The following is a 21,769-nucleotide window of genomic DNA, read 5'->3' on the forward strand; positions in this document are numbered from 1 at the left end:
GAGAAGTCATTAACCCAATGTCCTCGATGAGCCAAACCTAAGTGGCATGTCAGCCTTTGAGTTTTAAATATTGTTTACTCTCTGGGTGAATGGTGGGTAGTTTTATTCCCCTCATCTTTTATTATCGGATAGAAATGTGTGTATAAGGTGAAATCCAAGTTCTTTTTTAAACCTTTCATTCTAAGGATCATTATAATCAAGGAGACAGGAAATCTCCAGATAAGAGGCAGTAGAAGGATGAATTGATAAGAAACTGCAACATTAAGGCATAGAGCTCCTGCATTTCCTCAGCAAAGAGAGACTGTGGAAACGTAGCCCCCTCTTCCACTTCCCAGAATGACAGGAGGTAAGCCTGGGCTAGTCCTCCTTGCCCTGAAGGGTTGGTGCTGACCCTGCCACCACCAAACACATTGCTTGTGGCCCTGAGCAAACTCTCTTCCTAACTCTATTTTCCCCCAAGGATTAGCTGATGCAAGGCTTTTGATAAACATTGGCTGATTTCAGTCACTTATATTCATTGCTCAATAAATAAAAGGGCAAGGATCAGCCTGAGATTTGGATAGTGGAGAAAAGTGTTCCTTTTACTTATTTAGACATAAAAGGGCCAAGAAGAGGAGTCATTGGCCACAGGCTCCCAGAAGGAGGCAGGAGGGAGCTGGGAGGAGTGGGCAAGACTTTCAGTTACCAGGGCCCTAATGTCAAACAAGGGCAGCCCAGGAAAGGGTTGAAGAAGATGGTGTCAAGAGTGGGCAGAGCACAGGTCGGGTCCCCCACGGGTGACGACTGTCAACGAAAAGAGTCAAACTCTGTAAAACATTTGAAGAGATTTATTCTGAGCTAAATATGAGTGACCATGGCCTGTGACACAGCTCTCAGGAGGTCCTGAGAACACGTGCCCAGAGTGGTCTGGGCAAGCTTGGTTTTATACATTTTAGAGAGGCATGAGACATCAATCCAATACACTTTAAGAAATGCATTGGTTTGGTACAGCAAGGTGGGACAACTCAAAGCAGGGGCTTCCAGGCTACAGGTGAGTTTAAACATTTTCTGGTTGACAACTGGTTGAGTTTGTCTAAAGACCTGGGATTAATAGAAAGGGAATGTTCTGGTTAAGCTAAAAGATTGTGGAGACCAAAGTTCTTTTGAAGCCTTATAGTGGCTGCCCTTAGAGACAATAGATGACAAATGTTTCCTATTCAGATCTTAGTTAATCTCTTCAGAATTGGGAGAATCTAAAAAAAAAAAAGAGAGAGAGAGAGAGATCTAGCTATGTTAATAGAGATTCTTTACAGATGCACATTTTCCCCTGCAAAGGACAGCTTGGCAGGGCCAGTTTTAAACATGGCAAAGAAACATGTTTCCAGGCAAAATATTTTTCTTTCTTATCTCATAATTTTATGCCAGAGTCAGGTTGGAAAGTCTCAATATATAGGGTTAAATAAAACCCATCTGATGAGAATTTATGATTTGTAGGGCCCGACTCCCCTGACCCCTTAGATAGGAATTAGAGCAAGATAGAAAAAAAATCCGAGTTTAGTCCTCATGGCAAAATGGAACAAGCCATTTGCTCACATGCTCTTTCCCATCTTTGGGATAATGGCATCAGGGATCAGATTACCTGGGCACAAACCGCACCTTTGCCATCTGAAAGCTGTGTGAACTTAGGAAAGTCACTTAACCTCTCTGTTGTCCGGTCACCTCATCTGTGAAATGGAGATAAAGTAATGTCACCTGATAGAATTATCATGAGGATAAATAAGTCAGTACATGCAAAGCACTTAGGTTACTGCCCGTCATAAAGGAAGCACTCAATAACCATTAGTTCTTCTTATCTTTGACATGCTGATAAAGGTATTTTCCCACACACCTAGCAGAGTGGTTTTTAAAATATTTTTTAAATAATAATAAGGTCATCATATATTTTGTTTTCTAAAATATTTTCATCTTATGATCTCATTTGAACTTTCCAGCAAATATATGATATTGAAATTTTAGATGCAAAAGTACTTTGGAATTGTAGGAGACTTGGTGAGTCACTTTTATTTTTTATTTTTTATTTATTTATTTTTTTGAGACAGGATCTTACTCTGTCACTCAGGCTGGAGTATAGTTGTGCAATCATTGCTCACTATAATCTCCCGTTCCTGGGCTCAAGTGATCCTTCCACCTCACCGTCCCCAGTAACTGGGACTACAGGCATGCACCACCATACTCGGCTAATTTTTATTTTTATTTTTAGTAGATATAGGGTCTCTCCATGTTGCCCAGGATGGTCTTGAACTCCTGGCCTTGTTGAGCCACTTCTAAGGAAAATTGGCTCAGACGTGCTTGTGGCAGCCTTAGTCAATGAGTTTCTTACCACCTGACTCCCCCTCTCCTGCCACTAGGAATTAGATCGGGGTGGGCACCTGATCCAATGACAGCCAATCCCTGGGCTGCACAGTAGTCTATATGGCAGCCTGGAGAAAAAAATCTGTTCAACAGAGTCATGCTAGGTTTATCAAAATCTCAAGTCTTAGAAATTTGAATTGAAACATAAAAGTTCTGGGAACATAAATCAGCACAATTACTTTGGGAGCAATATAGCAGTGTCTATTCAAATTTTAAAACATAATCTCTGACTCAACAATATTATTTTTGATATGTACCCTAAAGAAATATGTATCACATAAGCCGGGCGCAGTGACTCACGCCTGTAATCCCAGCACTGTGGGAGGCCGAGACGGGCAGATCACGAGGTCAGGAGATCGAGACCATCCTGGCTAACATGGTGAAACCCTGTCTCTACTAAAAATACAAAACCTAAATTAGCCAGGCGTGGTAGCGGACGCCTGTAATCCCAGCTACTCGAGAGGCTGAGGCAGGAGAATAGCGTGAACCCAGGAGGCGGAGCTTGCAGTGAGCCTAGATCACACCACTGTACTCCAGCCTGGGCGACAGAGCAAGAGTCCATCTCAAAAAAAAAAAGAAATATGTATCACAAAAAGACACATCCAAGGATGTTTTGCACCATTGCTTATTGACAAAGCTTAGAAATTTGGAAACAACCTAAATATCCACTGCAAATGACCAAATAAATTGTGATGTATCATTCAATAGAATGCAGAAGGATCACTTCAACCCAGAAGTTCAAGACCAGCGTGGGCAACATAGCAAGACCCTGTCTCTATAAAAAATAAATAATAAATAAACAAATAAATACTGTCTTTAAATTTCCAAAATGAGAATAGTAACTTACAGTAGCCAAATATTTTTTGACAGGACATAAAAAGCACTAACCATAAAATAAATAACTGGTAATTGGACATAAAAGCTCATGTTTACTCAAAGACATTATTAAGAGAAAAGGTAAACCACAGACTGGAAGAACTTATTTTATAAAATATATATTGAACTAAGGTTTTTTTGTTTGTTTGTTTGTTTGTTTAGACAGAATCTCACTCTGTCACCCAGGCTAGAGTGCAGTGGCACTATCTCGGCTCACTACAACCTCCACCTCCTGGGTTCAACCGATTCTCCTGCCTCAGCCTCCCAAGTAGCTGAGACTATACAGGCGTGTGCCACCATGCCCAGCTAAATTTTGTATTTTCAGTATTTTTAGTAGAGACGGGGTTTTGCCATGTTGGCCAGGCTGGTCTCGAACTCCTGACTTCAGGTGATCTACCCACCTTGGCCTACCAAAGTGCTGGGATTACAGGCGTGCACCACCACACCCGGCTAAATTTTGTATTTTTAGTAGAGACAGCGTTTTGCCATATTGGCCAGGCTGGTCTTGAACTCCTGACCTCGTGATCCACCTGCCTCGGCCTCCCAAAGTGCTGGGCTTACAGGCGTGAGCCACCGTGCCCAGCCAGAAGTAAGGATTTATATCAAGAATTCCTAAAAATAATTAGGGGAAAAAAGTGGGCAAAAGAACATGCAATTGAACATGTACTTCACACACACACACAAAGGTTCATGTGGATAACATGCAGATGAAAATGTGCTCAATATTGTCAGTGTCTGGCTTACTTTCTGTACTAGTTGCCATAAGCCAAGGCAAAGGATGTAGGAAGTAGAGCTAATGGAAAGGAAAGATGGTGAATCTGACTTTGGACATTTAGTGTCTGTGGAATACGCAGGGAAAGATGTACAACAGGCAAGTAGATGTGTGGATCCAGAGGCAAAGAAAGAGGTTTGGGTTTAAAAAGAGATATAACAGTAAAAGATATGGGAGAGGATGAGCTCACTTGAGGACACTGCCTTAAGTGAGAAGGAAGGAAAGCTTAGGAAATAATCCACTTTTTTTTTTTTTTTTTTTTTTTTTTTGGAGGGACGGAGTTTCACTGTTGTTGCCCAGGCTGGAGTGCAATGGCGTGATCTTGGCTCACTGCAACCTCCACCTTCCAGGTTCAAGCAATTCGCCTGCCTCAGCCTCCCTAGTAGCTGTGATTACAGGCACATGCCACCACGCCTGGCTAATTTTTGTATTTTTAGTAGAGACGGGGTTTTGCCATGTTGGTCAGGCTGGTCTTGAACTCCTGAACTCAAGTGATCCACCCACCTCGGCCTCGCAAAGTGCTGGGATTATAGGTGTGAGTCACCACACCCGGCCAAGAACCTGCATTTTCAAAAAGGACAGCAGGGAAGAGGCCTCAATAAGAGAGACTTTGAATTTTGAATGGCCAGAGGTTTACCCTGGGATGTCAACATTTAGTCAAAACAATCAGACAGTTGGGTAACAGAACCCTTGGGGTCTAAGCCTTTCAGGAGAACACTGAACTAGAAGTTCCTCTTTGGTTTCTAAAAGCCAGAAGATTCAGAAGTTCCAACTTTTCAGCTCCTGAAGATTTTGTGAACATGAATCAGGTCTCATGAAGCTTCTTAGAGAAGGATCAATATGCAATGAATACAGGTGATCTCAAGAGGCACAAGCCCAGAGGACTCCAACTGTCTAGCTTTGAGTACAAGATGCAGGAGACTTCTTAAACACAAAAGTGTTTCCCCTTCAACTCAGGATCAATACTACTCACTTTTACCCCATGGGCCAAATTTCTATGTATTTTTATTAAAAGGGAAGAAAATTCAAGCTTCAGAGTTGCAATTCACCTAAGTATAAGCCCTGAAGCTTCAGAACCACGACTAGGAAATTACCAGCTCACCTATCTTTAGCCTTGATTACTGGGGTCTTGACAGAATTTAGGAAGTAGAGCTGATGTGAAGGGAAGACGGAAAGTCTGATTTTAGACATTTAGAGTGTAAGGTGCCTGTAGGACACACAGGGGGTAGTTATACAACAGGATCCAGAGTTAAGAAAAGAGATCAGGATTAAACAGAAGACATATGATAGTAAAAGATAGGGGAAAGGATACTGGTTATTCCTGGAGATAATCGACAACAACTAATAGCCTCTAAAGTGTTATATGATTCAAAGTACATTCCACAATCTGTTCTTTTACCTTTTGAATCAGGAAGCAACCCGGTTAAAGTTTTTAGAAAGGGACAAGCAGGCTATTTTTCAAAAGAATGACAGGGCCTCTCTTCTGAACAGCTCAATTAAGAGGGTCAGGAAAAGGGAACGAGAAGGATGATGAACATGAAACCCTCATTGGTCTGGATCTAGGTCTCTGATATTGAAAACTGCACCCCATGCACATATCACCAACAATGGATCTGTCAGAATCCCCAGTAGCTGAAATGAGGCAGAACAGATGTGTGCCCTGGGCTTCCAAAAAGAAAATAATAATAATAATAACCCATGCATTAGATTTGGAATATGCTTTCAATGAATAAATATATGGAGATGATTAAAAGATGTACATGGCAAATAGCTGGCCAGACAGGCACTGACATGGATGTGCCATAGGCTTATATATTTATTTACAAAACACAATGTAATAGAAATGGACATCATACTTTGCATTTATATAGCAAGTATTTCTCCAAGGACCTCAAAGGATTCTACAGCCATTACTTGATTCATCCTTGTTACATGCTTGTAAAATGAAGGCGAGGCAAGGATTACTCATCCCATTTTATTAAAGAGGAAGCAGAAGCCCCAAGAGGATCCATGGGTTGGCCAAGGGCATACTGTGAGTCATTTATTTGCTCAAAATCATGTAGGGGCTGAAATTAGTCCCAAATTATCCTTACACCTGCTGATTTTTACCTGCAGACTTCTGTTTCTCAAGCTTGTGTTTGTGATTCAGGCCATCAAATGGGCAGTGTTAAAGGAAGGGTATAAACTGGGGAAGCGAAGAGGTTAGCAAGCATTTGGCATTTCACTTTTCCTTCAGTAGACAAATGCTTCTGCATTCTTATGGACAGGCACAGCAGTCTTCACAACCACGTGGAGACAATGTTCCTGTCATTGTTGCACTGGAACCAAGAGACATGGCTCCATGTTAATACTTGCCAGTTAATGACTGCCCACAATGCATGTTTGTTTTGTTTTCATTTGTCTTTTCCACATGCACATTTTTAATGTGCACTTTGTATTCATTATGTCATTTATCTTGCAACTACTATATGAGCTAGATATTTCCTTGCAAAATTAAGAGACAGGCTTAAAGAGATTAGATGCCTTGACCATGGTCACATAACAAACAAGTTTAGACTTGGGATTTGAGTGAATTTTTGCTGATTTGAATAGATGTGCACTTCTACCATGTTTTACCAATAGAACTTCACTTCCACACCCAACAGGGGTCCTACAGTCAGGCATAGCCTAGAGATGTATAAGAAAGCTCGGGCCAGCCTGTGTGCCTACCTCACACACATGTTCTGAATGACAGCCCAGGGTAAATGCAGAGATTATTCCATTCTCCCCAGACAAATACATGGGATACGGCCCCACCTCAGCCACTCTGATTGCCAGCATAGTTTGGGCCTTCCTGGTCCCAGATTCACACCTTGCATCTGACCCAAGCACAAGCTAGTGGCAGTGCCAGCTGAGCTTCATAAACAGGGGATGGAAAGGAAGAACAGTAACCTGGAAGCTACTCCAAGGTGCTCTTCTCCCACTTGCACTGACCACTACTAATTGGCATCTGAGTTCCAACCATCACTGGGCAGTAAGGGCAGGGTCTGTCTCCTGGGGGCGCCCATTCTTCACAGAGTGGAAAACTGAGGCTCACACATGTTCAAAGTTACCAAGGATATCAGAAAGGTGGAGACTAACCAGGGAATCAGACACCTCCTGCCCAGAGAGGCTGGCAGAGACGAGTGCATCTCAAACTCATCTCCAGGGATCTCTCCAATTCACTCAGAAGTTGGAGTCTCTGCTACTTCTTGGAGGTCAGGGGTCTGCAGAATGATGTGTCTTCATGCCAGGAATTCTTCCTCCCCATTTTACTGAACAGAGGGATGGCAGGGCTGCTCTTCTCAAAAGAGGAGAACAAAACCATGGCCCCTCCTGCCAAGCAGCGGTTTCCTCCCAGCTGTTCATGTAGATTTGCTGAGAGCTACATTCTCCCATATCAGCAAGCCCTTAATCAAGAGCCCACCCTGAAAAGAGAGATGCCAAAGAATTGGAAGTCACAGACCTAACCATGAGAAAGGACTCCAGACCAATCACTGGTCAACAGTGAAACCAAACACCATCTTGGTCCTGATGGAGGAAGGAATAAAACACAAAGACTCTTACACTCAGCCATCATTGGCTATTAGGAGAACCAGACCCTGACTCCTCTTCCTTCTCTAGGCTGAACTAAAGAGCTATTTTCCATCTCCCAGACACAGTTACTGAATGTGAAATATTTCAATATTCTGGCCTGGCTGAATGTCTATTATGGACTGAATGTTTGTGCCCCTGCAAAGTTCATGTGTGGAAACCCTACCCATCCCCTTGATGTGATGCTATTAAGAGCAGGAGCCTTTGGGAGGTGATTAGGATTAGAAGAGGTCATGAGTTTGGTGCCCTTGGAGTCACAAGAGAGCCTCAGCTCTCCACTGTCTCCTGGGGAGGATACAATAAAAGAAGCTGGCAATCTGCCCAGAAGAGAGCCCTCACCAGAACCCTGCCCTGCTGGCACCCTGATCTCAGACTTCCAGCCTCCAGAACTATGAAAAATGTTACAAATATCTGTTCTTCCTAAGTGACCCAGTTCGTGATGTTCTGTTGCAGCAGCCCGAATGGACTAAGACAGTGCTCCTCGACTGCTGAGGGGCCGCGTTCTCCCTTGGTGGCCTGTGTGGCCGAGCTGCACACAAAAAGCTCCTGAATGCCATTATTTTCATCAAAAGGGCAGGTGGTGCACTAATCACGTGGAGGTGCCACCATGGGTGCCTCTGTCGGCACCACCATCCCATACCCATCACCTTCACCACACCCTCAGCCTCCGTCGAGCTGGGGTGACAGAATGCTGAGATGGGAGAGGTCTTCCTCATGCAACAGCCAAACAACATCACCCCAACCCAGGCAAGTCCCAAAGGGAGTGTCCTGTCTGCCCCCATGAAGGGAAATGAGGGCCCTGCTTGTCCTGGACCACGGGGAACTGGAATGTGGAGAGGCAGAGAGAGCTGGATATTTCCGCATGGCAAGAGCAGGAGTTTTTCACTCTGAAGCCACCTGTGGTCCCCGGTCTCAGAGCCTCTCCAGGCCTGTTCCTTCTGCTCATTAGGTAAATGTGCCAACACAAGGAAAGAAATCAAGATCTATTTAGCTTTCCCCACCGGCCCTGTCAATCGTTCCGAGGAAGACAGTTCCTGCCACACAGCTCGGGAAATAGGCCCCAGAGGGCCAAGAAACAGTTCCATCCCGTAAATGTATTTACACAGCACAGTGCTTGTTCTTCACGTTTCGCCGGCAGCCCACCTCTCCCGAGTGCCCGGGGAAGTTTTATCACCTGGGAGGGCATGTGCCGCTGCTCCACCAAGACCCTCCTTGATCATCAGAACAGACAGATTGTGCAGAGACGCGGCCTCGCTTGGCGAGGTGAGGAAAGGCAGCTCCGGGGCTGACAGAAGGTTCTCCAGCCAACAGGAGCGGGCTGGGCCCGTGGCACCCACAGAACATTTCTGAACACTCACTGTGCTCCCTGGCTGGGGCTGCCTCCTCTGGCAGCTCTTCTCAAGATCAAGGGAGAGATGTGGGTTCTGGTTACAGCATCTTTGAAAAGGGTACCACTTGGAAATTTCGGGAACAGGCAGAAGTATGGGGGATCAAGATCAAGATCGGACGGGCAAGACTGCATTAAAAAGGCTACGCATTCCAGAGTTTTCAGAGCTGCAAGGGGAGTTCAAACACTATCCAGTCCTCTTGCCCATTGTACAGAGGAGAAAACTGAACTTCAGAGAAAATAAGAGTATATTCCACAGTAGTTAATAAGACCGAGGGCTTTGGAGCCAGTCTGAACTTGGTTGTAACCCCAGCTCTACAACTTGCTTACTCTATAACCTTGAATTTGATCTCCATAAGTCTCCATTTTCTCATTTGTAAAATGTATATGCGAAAATTTCCCTCATATGTTTTGTAAGATTCACGTGAGATAAGGAAGTAAATAAAGCACTTAGTGTAGGAATTGAACAATTTGTGGTAAACGTTATCATTATAATTATGTAATCTGGCCAAAGTCATCCACAGAATTCATATCCGAGGCAGAACTCAAATTCAGTTCTTTCAACTCCTAGAGCAGTGTTCACTTTCCAGTGATCAAAAAGACCTTCAAAGTGAAGTCACTTTCTTTATCATTTAGGAATTTCATTCATCTAGTAATACCAGTGGCTTAGAGAAATTAGGGTTGTATTCTCTTGTCAATCTAAATAACAAAAAGAAGTTCTCTAAAAGAAAAGGTGTTTGTTTGGGAATAGGCATTGCAATGGAAATACATATGCCATAGTAAACTGTGTGTGTATTCAGGGAAGACAAAGGTTTTTAAAGGAGAAAATGAGGAGAATTGCATAACTGTTTTGAAATAATTATCCTTGGCTACAAAGACCAATGACAAGGATGATGCCTGTCCGAGGTTAAACAGGCAGTTGCTGGGCAGATGTCCTTGCAGAAGGATTTTTTTGTGTAAAGCTGCAATGCCCTTTGCACAAGGTTGTGGTTTTTACAGTCTTCTGTGATACCTTTTGTTACCAGGCATATAAGCATGAGAAACCTCTCTACATAGCCTCTCTGGCCCTATTTGTTAGATTTTTCTTGATATTAATGACTCCATTTTCATCTTAACACCTTTCACACCCCCACATAAAGTAAAACCAAAGATAAGTAGTAGAGGATTGGTAAGGAAGCACCGTGAATCCAGACTTCTCTATTTTTCTACCAACCTGAGCTCTTTGTTTTTTATCTTCAAGGTCTCAAGATAGTTGCTGTGGCTCCAGCCATCGGGAGGAAATGGAGTGGAAGGGGCAATGGGGCATTCCTTTGAGTATAGTTATAGTTAGCCCCCTTTAAAAAGATTTCCTGGAAGCCCCATTCTGTGGTTTTTGCTTCTAATTGGAAGCCCTGGATGCAAGGAAAGTTGGACAATGCCTGATAAAGCTAGGGAATTATTTACAAAGAAGGGGAGAGTGAATACTGTAACAGCAATGAACAATCTTAGCCTTTCAGCCACACACTCTGAGATAATGGGGTGTCACCCTTCACATCTGCCTCCCACCCAGGACCTCTGGAGGAGTCTCTGAGTGTTCCCCATTTATGCTTGTGGCTGCCCAGTGTCCCAGCCTGGTCCAGGATCAGTGTCTTACTGCCCCACAGCACCTGGCCCATGCTTTGGCCCATGCCACTCACTGACAAGGACTTTGTGCAAAGGCAAAAGTGCACAAAGGAGGGGCTGCTGGAGGAGAGCCCTACCTTGCCCACAGCTTCCCTTGGTGCCTATGAATTTAGAGGATGAGTTCTTTTTTCTTCTGTGTAATTAGAGCCAATCTGAATAACACAGAGCAAATACCTTTGTGAGTCATTTTGTAAGGAAAATTTTGCCTCTTCTGCCCCAAACCCTCCAAAGGTACTCTGTTTCTCTCACAGTAAGAGCCAGAGTTCTTGTGCTGACCTGCCAGGCCATAGGAAATCTCCCCTAGGCACCTCTTTAGCTTCTCCCCTTTACTCTGCTCCTGACACCACAGGCTCCTTGCTGTTTCTCAAACACACCAGGACACTCCACGCTCCCAGGGCCTTAGCACTTGCTATTCTCTTGCCTGGAATGCTCTGTCCTTCGGCATCCAAATGGTTCCTCCTTCACCTCCTGTAAGGCTTTGTTTAAAGGTCATCTTCTTTTTTTTTTTTTTTTGAGATGGAGTCTTGCTCTGTTTCCCAGGCTTGGTGTGATCTCAGCTCACTACAACCTCCGCCTCCCAGGTTCAAGTGATTCTCCCACCTCCACCTCCCACGTAGCTGGGATTACAAGCATCTGCCATCATGCCCAGCTAATTTTTGTGTTTTTGTAGAGACGAGGTTGTACCATGTTGGCCAGGCTGGTCTTGAACTCCTGACCTCAGGTGATCCACCTGCCTTGGCCTCCCAAAGTACTGGGATTACAGGTGAGAGCCACTGCACCTGGCCAAATGTCACCTTCTCAATGAGGTTGCACTGACCACTCTTTAAAACCATAATTCCCTAGGCACGCCCAAACTCTCCTCTCACTTCCCATAGCACTCATCACCTCCTAACTTTCCATGCACTTCATTTATTTATGTTTGTCATATTGCTGTGTAAGGTGTTTCTTATGCCTATTTATTTGTATATTATGAGAGAAGAAAGTTCTGTCTGTTTGGTTTACAGTTGCACCCTCAGCATGTAAATAAAAGCCTGACGCACGAAGCCAATTTTTAAGTATCTGTTGAATAAGTGCACACATAAGCGTAGCTCAGTCTTGGGACAAATTAGAATCTCCAGTCAAAGAAGGAAATTGACAAAAAAGGAATAGATAAGTGTCTGAAGTAACCAGCAATAAAAAAAGAGCATCCATATAAAGTCAGATCAAGAAAATGGCCATCTTAGTGAAGACACAGAAAATTAATGATCTGGATTTATGGTACTGCTTTCTCACCCAGATGAGTAAACACAAGTAGCTATCCACTCTCTAGGTAATTGGTATCACACCCATTCAGAGGAAGGGGATGCTAAGACTCAGGAATGGCCAGTCCAGTATCTCCTATGGTCCTACTAAATGACCCAGCATCTTAGATCCTGACTCAAGAGACCACAGCCTAAAAGAAAATGGGCTTCTGTCCCAAACTGGCTGCCACCAGGACAATTGTTCATTTTCTTTCACCTTCAACTTTCTGTTGACTGTGTCCCCGCTCCTAAGCTGCTCATTTACTCTGTGGCTTCCACAGGCATCCCTTTACCTATGTGTGGGCACTTTTCAAAATAAGACTACCTTGTGACTGAAAGCAGTCAAAAGGACTTAATCAGAAAAGGAACAGCCATGCCCCCTCCCATTCCTATGCCTCAATACTCATATTTGAGGGGTGCCCAGGTGATGAGAGAATTAAATCTCTGTCCCTAAGTCAGCTAGAAATCGGTTTTTTCTTCTCTTGCTGAAAAATTAGAAAGTGACTTTAAAAATGCAATGCAGAGAAAGTAGTCTTTCTTTTCCTCTCTCCACTAACCATGGAAATATCCACTAGCAGAGCTTGATTAATGTTAAATATGACCTTTCGCAAAGTTTCTTGGCAGTTAATTTATGATACTTCCAGATTCTAATGTATCAGGCAGTGGCTGTTTATGCGCTTGATGAAGTAGTCTTTGTCCAGAGTTGATATGTTTTACCAGAACTTCTGTAGCTCGCTTTTCCTTTCTCTCTCTTGCTGTTTCAATCTTTCTTTCAGTCTAACTTTGTGCTTGGGTATTTAATCAATTTGACTGGGAAGAAAACATGAATATATTTATGAATTCTCAGTCCCTAAGTTGTCATGCACGCTGTATTAGCTTATTACTGTATCTCCAAGATAATTCTTTCCTCTCATCTCCCTACACCTGTGCTTTTGAGCACAGGGAGTTCAGGGAGATCTCAGCTCAACCAAAATTACTTTTAATGTTTGGTTTGCTACAAGAGCTGCTTTGAGGGTTTCTGTCTTGAACAGGTGTATCTTCTCTTTGCATCCTTATTGCTTTTGCCTTTATTCTTCACTGTCTCTAAAAAAAGAAATCTAGTGAACTAGATGTGAGCCCCAAGAGGTTGTTTCAACCCAAGAATGTAACTAAGCTTAATGAGTGGAGGAGAAGCCAACAAATGGGTGCCTGGATGCAAGGAACTCAGGATGCTTCACCTTAGAAAGTACGTGATGATAGTCAATTACTACATGAAAGTTTCAGGATATCAGAGATTTTAGCCTGTCTTTTCCAGAACCTAGAATGGTGCTTGGCACAGAGTAGTTGTACAATTTTTGTGGAAAGAAAGAAGGAAAGTGAGATATCAAGCAAGGGAAGGAAGACCACAGTCTCTAATACAATGACCCTTAAATCTTTTACTAGAGTTTGGTAAATGGCCCATGAGGCCATTTTTGGATTTTTATAATAAAAGCCTAGGGAACTGCCAGAATCTTCTTACCTTTCTTTTCTTTGCCACTACCTGAGAAACTGTTATAGGTGTTATAGGTGCTGAGAACACCTTTCCCTGAGTCCTGGAGCTCCCTCTATGCTGTCAAACCAGGTGTCTGCACTTGGACCAGCATCTTTAAATCTTTAAATGCATCACAAATGGCTTTACCTACAACAGTGAGGACAGGAAGAGGCCAGCAACCAGAGTACAGTGAAAGCTCCACTAAGTTGCATCAAAGGCCCAGGTGAAGCAGGAGAACATAGATTAATGAGAACTATGTGGTTACTCCAAAAATATTCTGCAACCTAGAGAAAGAGAAGGGGAAAGGGACAATTAAGTTTGCCCAAGGTTAGGAATCAGCCAAGTAGATGCAACATGAGCTCAAGAGGAAAAAGGAATGGGTGGGACCAGAAAAAAATGTGGGATTCAGGCTGTAAACAGAGGTGGAAGAAACCAAGGGCTGCATGGGCTCTGTTAGCATTTGGCCTACAAGTTTTATTTTACATTTGGAAATACATAAATCATTGATGAGATGTTTTCTTTTCTAGCCATTTGGGCATAAATTACACACATCCCAATTTTCTTTGTCCTGCCAAGGAGAAAACTGAATGGAGTCAGGCAGAGCTGCCATTCGCGTCACACACCTTTGGAGGCTACTCACACAGTGTGATAGTTGCATCTCAGGACTCTAGAGCAGTAAGCCTCACTTGTAGAGACAAAGAGATAGATGTCACTTCTACAGTGTGATTTGAAGGGCAACAGGAAACCTGTGTAGCCTCCCTACCCCATGCCTTCTGTCAACCTTCCATTGTGCCTAAAATTTCCCTATTATTCACTGCTTAGATTTACTGTACAGAAATGCTAATAAAGCACAAATGTTACCTGGAGGTGTCAAGCAGCTGAAGCAGTCCAAAAAACTTGAAAGTCGGACCAAGCTAGGGTCAGATCCCAGCTCTCACTCTATAGCAGTGGGATACCTGGCAAATTACTTAGCATCACAAAGACTCTCTATACTTATTTATAAAAATCTGAACTCTACCTACATTATAGGGTCATCATAAGGATAATTTGACTAACATGTATAGAGCAACCACCACAGAAACTGATACCTACTGGGGGCCCAAGAGATATTCCTTCTTTTTATCTTTATCTATGAAAACTAGCATGGTGGGAAAAGCACGAGACAAGAGTCAAGGACCATGGGTTCTAGTCCATGCTGTTCCACTAAGGAGCTGTGTGACCTTCTTAAAGTCACTTGATTTCTCTGGGCTTGAGTTTCCCAGGGGCCTGAACTGGATTTATTCATTCAAAAAATGTTATTGAGCTCCCAATATGTGCCCAGGAGCTGTTAATCTGCTTGCATGATGAATAAATGAACAAATGTGTGTGAAATCGTGGTAAGCAATAGACAGATAATTAAAATGTAGTCTTATGATGGAGAGGTCCTGGGTAGCTACTTCAGATGGAGCACTCAGGGAAGACCTGTGTAAGGGGGTGAATTTTATACTGAGGTCTCCAATGACAAGAAGGAGATAGCCATCAAAAGATCAAGGGGAGATGCTGTCCTGGCAGAGGAAACAGCAAATGCAGAGGCTCCCTCAAAAGAAGCAAGGTTGGATGACTTCCAAAGTCCTTTCTAGGACCAATAGCCCTTATCTTGTGTTTTCTGTGGTCAGGATATGCCTTTTGGATATGACACTAGGATAAGTCAATTGGCAGTCCTTTTATGGGCTGATCACTGTCAGTAAGAGGTAGATAGTGATACAGTTAGACTAGTTATGCTAGGGGCCAGCTGAGCAAGGGAAAATCATAATCCAGACTGGAAAGAGAAAAGTACAGCTAAAAAAGCAAAGACATCATTGGGCTATAAAGAATATTTAGAGACTGGGGCCAATTTCCTTTCAAAGCACCAAGCAGGCCCTTATCATAAGACAGTGACAGAGAAACAATGACAGAAGTTTGCTGCTTGGACAATTGGACACTTTTTTGAAGCCCCTTTACAGCAGCTGAAGAAGGGCAGAACTAAGTCAGGAAGAACATTCCTAGAAGAACTTAGAAATAAGGGTCTGGGCTAGGAATATTTTGGTCTCAGATGACAGAATAGATATTCATTCATTTACCTCATTCATTCACTCATTCAACAAATATTTATTGAGGACCCACTCTTCTAGGCCCTGCTCTTACAGCTGGAGCCATGGTATTAAAGAAAGCAGATAAAAATCCCTAGAAAAAGGCTGGGCACGGTGGCTCATGCCTGTAATCCCAGCACTTTGGGAGGCCAAGATGGGTGGATCACCTGAGGTCGGGAGTTCGAGACCAGCCTGACCCACATGGAGAAATTCCATCTCTACTTTAAAAAATACAAAATTAGCCAGGCTTGGTGGCACATGCCTATAATCCCAGCTACTTGGGAAGGCTGAGGCAGGAGAATCAGTTGAACCTGGGAGGTGGAGGTTGCAGCAAGCCGAAATCGCACCATTGCCCTCCAGCCTGGGCCACAAGAGCAAAACCTCTGTCTAAAAAAAAAAAAAATTCCCTAGAAAAGTCCTTACATTCTAGCAGGGAAGATAGATCTTGAGAGGTCAAGATCTTTAACCTGAACAAGCTTAGACCTTTTATTTGCTCTAAATATTGAGTGCCCAGTCTGTGCCTAGTGGTGGGTTAGTTGCTGGGTACTGTGCTGACCACACCTGGTCATGCAAACACGTAATAACGTATATTGATAGAGAGTTTTACTGCCCTCAAACCACTGATCTCCTTTCATCCTCATGCCACCCTACAAGCTCTCAAAGGCAAAGGGGTTTGCTCAGGCTCACCATGCTGAGCGTCTGGACTGCATCCCAGGTCATCTTGCAGTCTAGAGCTCTTTCAATTATATCACTTTGTTGCTTACTACAGCAGATGTTTTCATTTTGTTGAACTAACCTATATGCACCTTCCCAGACATTATATTGGAAGCAAGAACTGTGAAGAGGCAGGAGCTGAGAGAATTCACTGTGTTGATGTGTGGCAGCAGCTACTCCCAGGTTCCCAGGGCAGCATCCAGTGTTGGTGGTGTCTGCAAGGCAATCGCAGCATCAGTGTTGGGCTGCAGCAACAATGGTGTCTTCACTGCCTTAGTTTTGTTGCATGATTAGGAACATTGCTTCCAGGTGTATAGCCTACAATCCAGATACTCTAGGCTTCCTGAAGATATTCTGAACTACCAATATTCATTTTAGTAAATTCTTTTCTGTGTGTGCTTAAATCAACCAGATTGGGTTTATGTTGCCTGAAACTATACACTGTGACTGCTATGCTTACAAAATCCTTTGTCCTCATTTACTAGCAGGATAGGCAAAGTTTTCTTTCTTTTTTTTTTGAGACAGAGTCTCGCTCTGTTGCCCGGGCTGGAGTGCAGTGGCCGGATCTCAGCTCACTGCAAGCTCCGCATCCCGGGTTTACGCCATTCTCCAGCCTCAGCCTCCCGAGTAGCTGGGACTACAGACGCCCGCCACCTCGCCCAGCTAGTTTTTTGTATTTTTTAGTAGAGACGGGGTTTCACCGTGTTAGCCAGGATGGTCTCGATCCCCTGACCTCGTGATCTGCCCATCTCGTTCTCCCAAAGTGCTGGGATTACAGGCTTGAGCCACCGTGCCTGGCCAGGATAGGCAAAGTTTTCTACAGTTTAAAAAAAAAATCCCTAGTGGTTTAAAACAATATGGCTCCTCTCTTGCTCATAGTCCTTGTGCATCCCAGGTTGACTGGATTTTTCCAAATAAATGTTTAAATATTTTGAACTAAATGAAAATGAAAATACAACTGATCAAAATTTGTGGTATGCAGCAAAAATGGGGTTTTTAAGAAATTTTCTAACATTGAGTGCACACATTAAAAAAGAAAAAATATCTAAAATCAATCATTTAAGCTTCTACCTTAGGAAACTAAGGAGAAAATAGAAACGTAAACCCAAAGAAGCGCAATACAAAATAATAAAATTAGAGCAGAAATCAATGGAAGTCGAAACGAGAAATTAATAGAGAAAAATCAACAAAATCAAAAGCTAGTTTTTTCACAAGATCAGTAAAATTGATAAACCTCTAGTCAAGTTACAAATTACTATTATTGGAAATAAAAGAGGAGCTACTTCTACTGATCTCATGATCATTAAAAGCATAATAAAGGATAGTTTAAAAACATAAGAGCATAATCAAAAGCTAATTATTTTCAAAAGATGAGTAAAATTGATAAACCTCTAGTTAAACTGCAAATTACTAATATTAGAAATTAAAGAGGAGCTATTTCTACTGATCCTGTGAACATTAAAGGTATAATAAAGGAATATAAACAATTCTACATCTACAAATTTGATAAAATATATGAAATAGACCAATCCCTTGATGGGTATAAATTACTAATACTCACACAAGAAGAAACAGAATGTGAATAACCTATATCTATTGAAGAAACTGACTCAATAATTAATAGCCTTCTAAAAACAGAAAATACCAAGTCCAGATGGTTTTACTAGTGAATTCTACCAAACATTTAAGGGAGAAATTATACCGATTCTCTATGATCTCTTTCAGAAAATAGAAGCACACGGAATATTTTCTAACTCATCCTATGAGGTCAGCACTGTCCTAATACCAAAACAAACCAGAGAAAGACATTATAAGAAAGAAAAATTACAGGCCAATATTTTTCATGAACACTGATGTAAAAAATCTCAACCAAATATTGGCAAATCAAATCCAACAATGTAGAAAAAGAATTATACAGCATGACAAATGAGATTTATTCCAGGTATGCAAGGCTGGCTCAACATTCAAAAATTACTTCAGGCCGGGCGTGGTAGGTCATGCCTATAATCCCAGCACTTTGGGAGGCTGAGGCGGGCAGATTGCTTGAAGTCAGGAGTTCAAGACCAGCCTGGCCAACATGGTGAAACTCCGTCTCTACTAAAATACAAAAATTAGCCAGGCGTGGTGGTGTGTGCCTTTAATCCCAGCTATTTGGGAGGCTAAGGCAGGAGAATTGCTTGAACCTTGGGGGCGGAGGTTGCTGTGAGCCGAGATTGCGCCACTGCACTCCAGCCTGGGCGACACAGTGAGACTCAGTCTCAAAAAATAAATAAATAAACAAAAATCACTTCATGTAATCCATTATCTCAACAGGCTAAAGAAGAAAAATATACAATCATATCAATAGATGCAGAAAAAACATTTGACAAAGTCAAACACCCATTCATTATTTAAGGAAAAAAAATCAGTGGACTTGGAGTGGAAGAAAACGTCCTTACCTTAATAAAGAAAGTCGCCCGGCTATCCCCGAGGCCATTGAAGGTCAGCACAGTCGTGGTGTTCCCTGCACCGGCAGCCTACCTGACCCATCAGCAGAAGGTGTTGAGGCTTTAAAAGCGGACACTGCCACTATCATACTGAATGGGCAAAAACTGGAAGCATTCCCTTTGAAACCTGGCACAAGACAGGAATGCCCTCTCTCACCACTCCTATTCAACATAGTGTTGGAAGTTCTGGCCAGGGCAATCAGGCAAGAGAAAGAAATAAAGGGTATTCAATTAGGAAAAGAGGAAGTCAAATTGTCCTGTTTGCAGATGACATAATTATATATTTAGAAAACCCCATCGTCTCAGCCCAAAATCTCCTTAAGCTGATAAGCAACTTCAGCAAAGTCTCAGGATACAAAATCAACGTGCAAAAATCACAAACATTCTTATACACCAATAACAGAGAGGCAAATCATGAGTGAACTCCCATTCACAATTGCTTCAAATAGAATAAAATACCTAGGAATCAAACTTACAAGGGATGTGAAGGACCTCTTCAAGGAGAACTAAAAACCACTGCTCAATGAAATAAAAGAGGACACAAACAAATGGAAGAACATTCCATACTCACAGATAGGAAGAATCAATATCGTGAAAATGGCCATACTGCCTAAGGTAATTTATAGATTCAAGGCCATCCCCATTAAGCTACCAATGACTTTCTTCACAGAATTCGAAAAAACTACTTTAAAGTTCATATGGAACCAAAAAAGAGCCCACATTGCCAAGACAATGATAAGCCAAAAGAACAAAGCTGGAGGCATCACGCTACCTGACTTCAAACTATACTACAAGGCTACAGTAACCAAAACAGCATGGTACTGGTACCAAAACAGAGATATACACCAGTGGAACAGAACAGAGCCCTCAGAAATAATACCACACATCTACAATCATCTGATCTTTGACAAACCTGACCAAAACAAGAATTCTGTGTTTAGTAAATGGTGCTGAGAAAACTGGATAGCCATAAGTAGAAAGCTGAAACTGGATCCCTTCCTTACACCTTATACAAAAATTAATTCAAGATGGATTAGAGACTTAAATGTTAGACCTAAAACCGTAAAAACCCTAGAAGAAAACCTAGGCAATACCATTCAGAACATAGGCATGGGCAAGGAATTCATGTCTAAAACACCAAAAGCAATGGCAACAAAAGCCAGAATTGACAAACGGGATCTAATTAAACTAAAGAGCTTCTACACAGCAAAAGAAACTGCCATCAGAGTGAACAGGCAACCTACAGAATGGGAGAAAAATTTCTGCAGTCTGCTCATCTGACAAAGGGCTAATATCCAGAACCTACAAAGAACTCATACAAATTTACAAGAAAAAAAACAAACAACCCCATCAGAAAGTAGGCAAAGGATATGAACAGACACTTCTCAAAAGAAGACATTTATGCAGCCAACAGACACATGAAAAAATGCTCATCATCACTGGCCATCAGAGAAATACAAATCAAAACCACAATGAGATACCATTTCACACCAGTTAGAATGGAGATCATTAAAAAGTCAGGAAACAACAGGTGCTGGAGAGCATGTGGAGAAATAGGAACACTTTCACACTGTTGGTGGGACTGTAAACTAGTTCAACCATTGTGGAAGACAGTGTGGAGATTCCTCAAGGATCTAGAACTAGAGATACCATTTGACCTAGCCATCCCATTACTGGGTATATACCCAAAGGATTATAAATCATGCTGCTATAAAGACACACGCACACGTATGTTTACTGTGGCACTGTTCACAATAGCAAAGACTTGGAACCAACCCAAATGTCCATCAATGACAGACTGGATTAAGAAAATGTAGCACATATACACCATGGAATACTATGCAGCCATAACAAAGGATGAGTTCACGTCCTTTGTAGGGACATGGATGCAGCTGGAAACCATCATTCTCAGCAAACTATCGCAAGAATAGAAAACCAAACACTGCATGTTCTCACTCATAGGTGGGAATTGAACAATGAGAACACTTGGACACAGGAAGGGGAACATCACACACCAGGGCCTGTTGTGGGGTGGGAGGAAGCGGGAGGGATAGCATTAGGAGATAAACCTAATTTAATTGACAAGTTAATGGGTGCAGCACACCAACATGGCACATGTATACATATGTAACAAACCTGCACATTGTGCACATGTACCCTAGAACATACAGTATAATAAAAAAAATTAAAAAAAAAAAAAAAAGCAGGCGCTGCACCACCTCCAGTTGTGGTGCATCCAAAGCGACAAATACCAATACTTTGCTTATCTGATGAGAGCCTGGTTTGAAGAACATAAGAATGAAAAAGATATGATGAAGGCCACCCAGCTGCTGAAGGAGGCTGAGGAAGAATTCTGGTACTGTCAGCATCCACAGCCATACATCTTCCCTGACTCTCCTAGGGGTGCCTCTTATGTGACATATGAGTGCTACAAGGTACCAGAATGGTGCTTAGAAGACTGGCATCCTTCTGAGAAGGCAGTGTATCCTGATTACTTTGCCAAGAGAAAACGGTGGAAGAAACTGCGGAGCGAAAGCTGGAAATGAGAGGTTAAGCAGCTGCAGAAGCAAACGCCACCTGCCCAAAAGGAAGTTGATTTGCCCCCACTGTGGTGGCATATTGTGACCAGACCCCGGGAGCAGCCCATGTAGAGAGAGAGAGAGAGACCTCATCTTTCATGCTTATGCGTGAAATACATTACAGAACATACACTTGCTCTAATAAAAAATCAGTGAAATGGGGGGAAAAAAAAGAAAGCTTGCCAACCCCTACAGCTAGCATTATGTTTAATGATGAAACTAGATTGTTTCCCCTGAAAATCAGAAACAAGGAAAGGAGGTCTCCTCTCACCACCCTATCCAGCATCATACTAGAAGTCCTAGCTAAGATGATAAGATAAGAATAAAAAAATTCGCCGGGCGCGGTGGCTCAAGCCTGTAATCCCAGCACTTTGGGAGGCTGAGACGGGCGG

The 21,769-nt window shown here is 42.6% G+C and overlaps 1 pseudogene; it reads left to right on the forward strand.

Annotated features, from left to right (window-relative positions):
- Positions 1–733: 733 nt before the first annotated feature.
- On the forward strand, positions 734–21,553 carry LOC117072122 (annotated as a pseudogene).
- Positions 21,554–21,769: the final 216 nt, after the last annotated feature.

This window comes from Trachypithecus francoisi, unplaced genomic scaffold (assembly GCF_009764315.1).
Source record: "Trachypithecus francoisi isolate TF-2019V2 unplaced genomic scaffold, Tfra_2.0 Lachesis_group4, whole genome shotgun sequence".
Lineage (NCBI taxonomy): Eukaryota > Metazoa > Chordata > Mammalia > Primates > Cercopithecidae > Trachypithecus > Trachypithecus francoisi.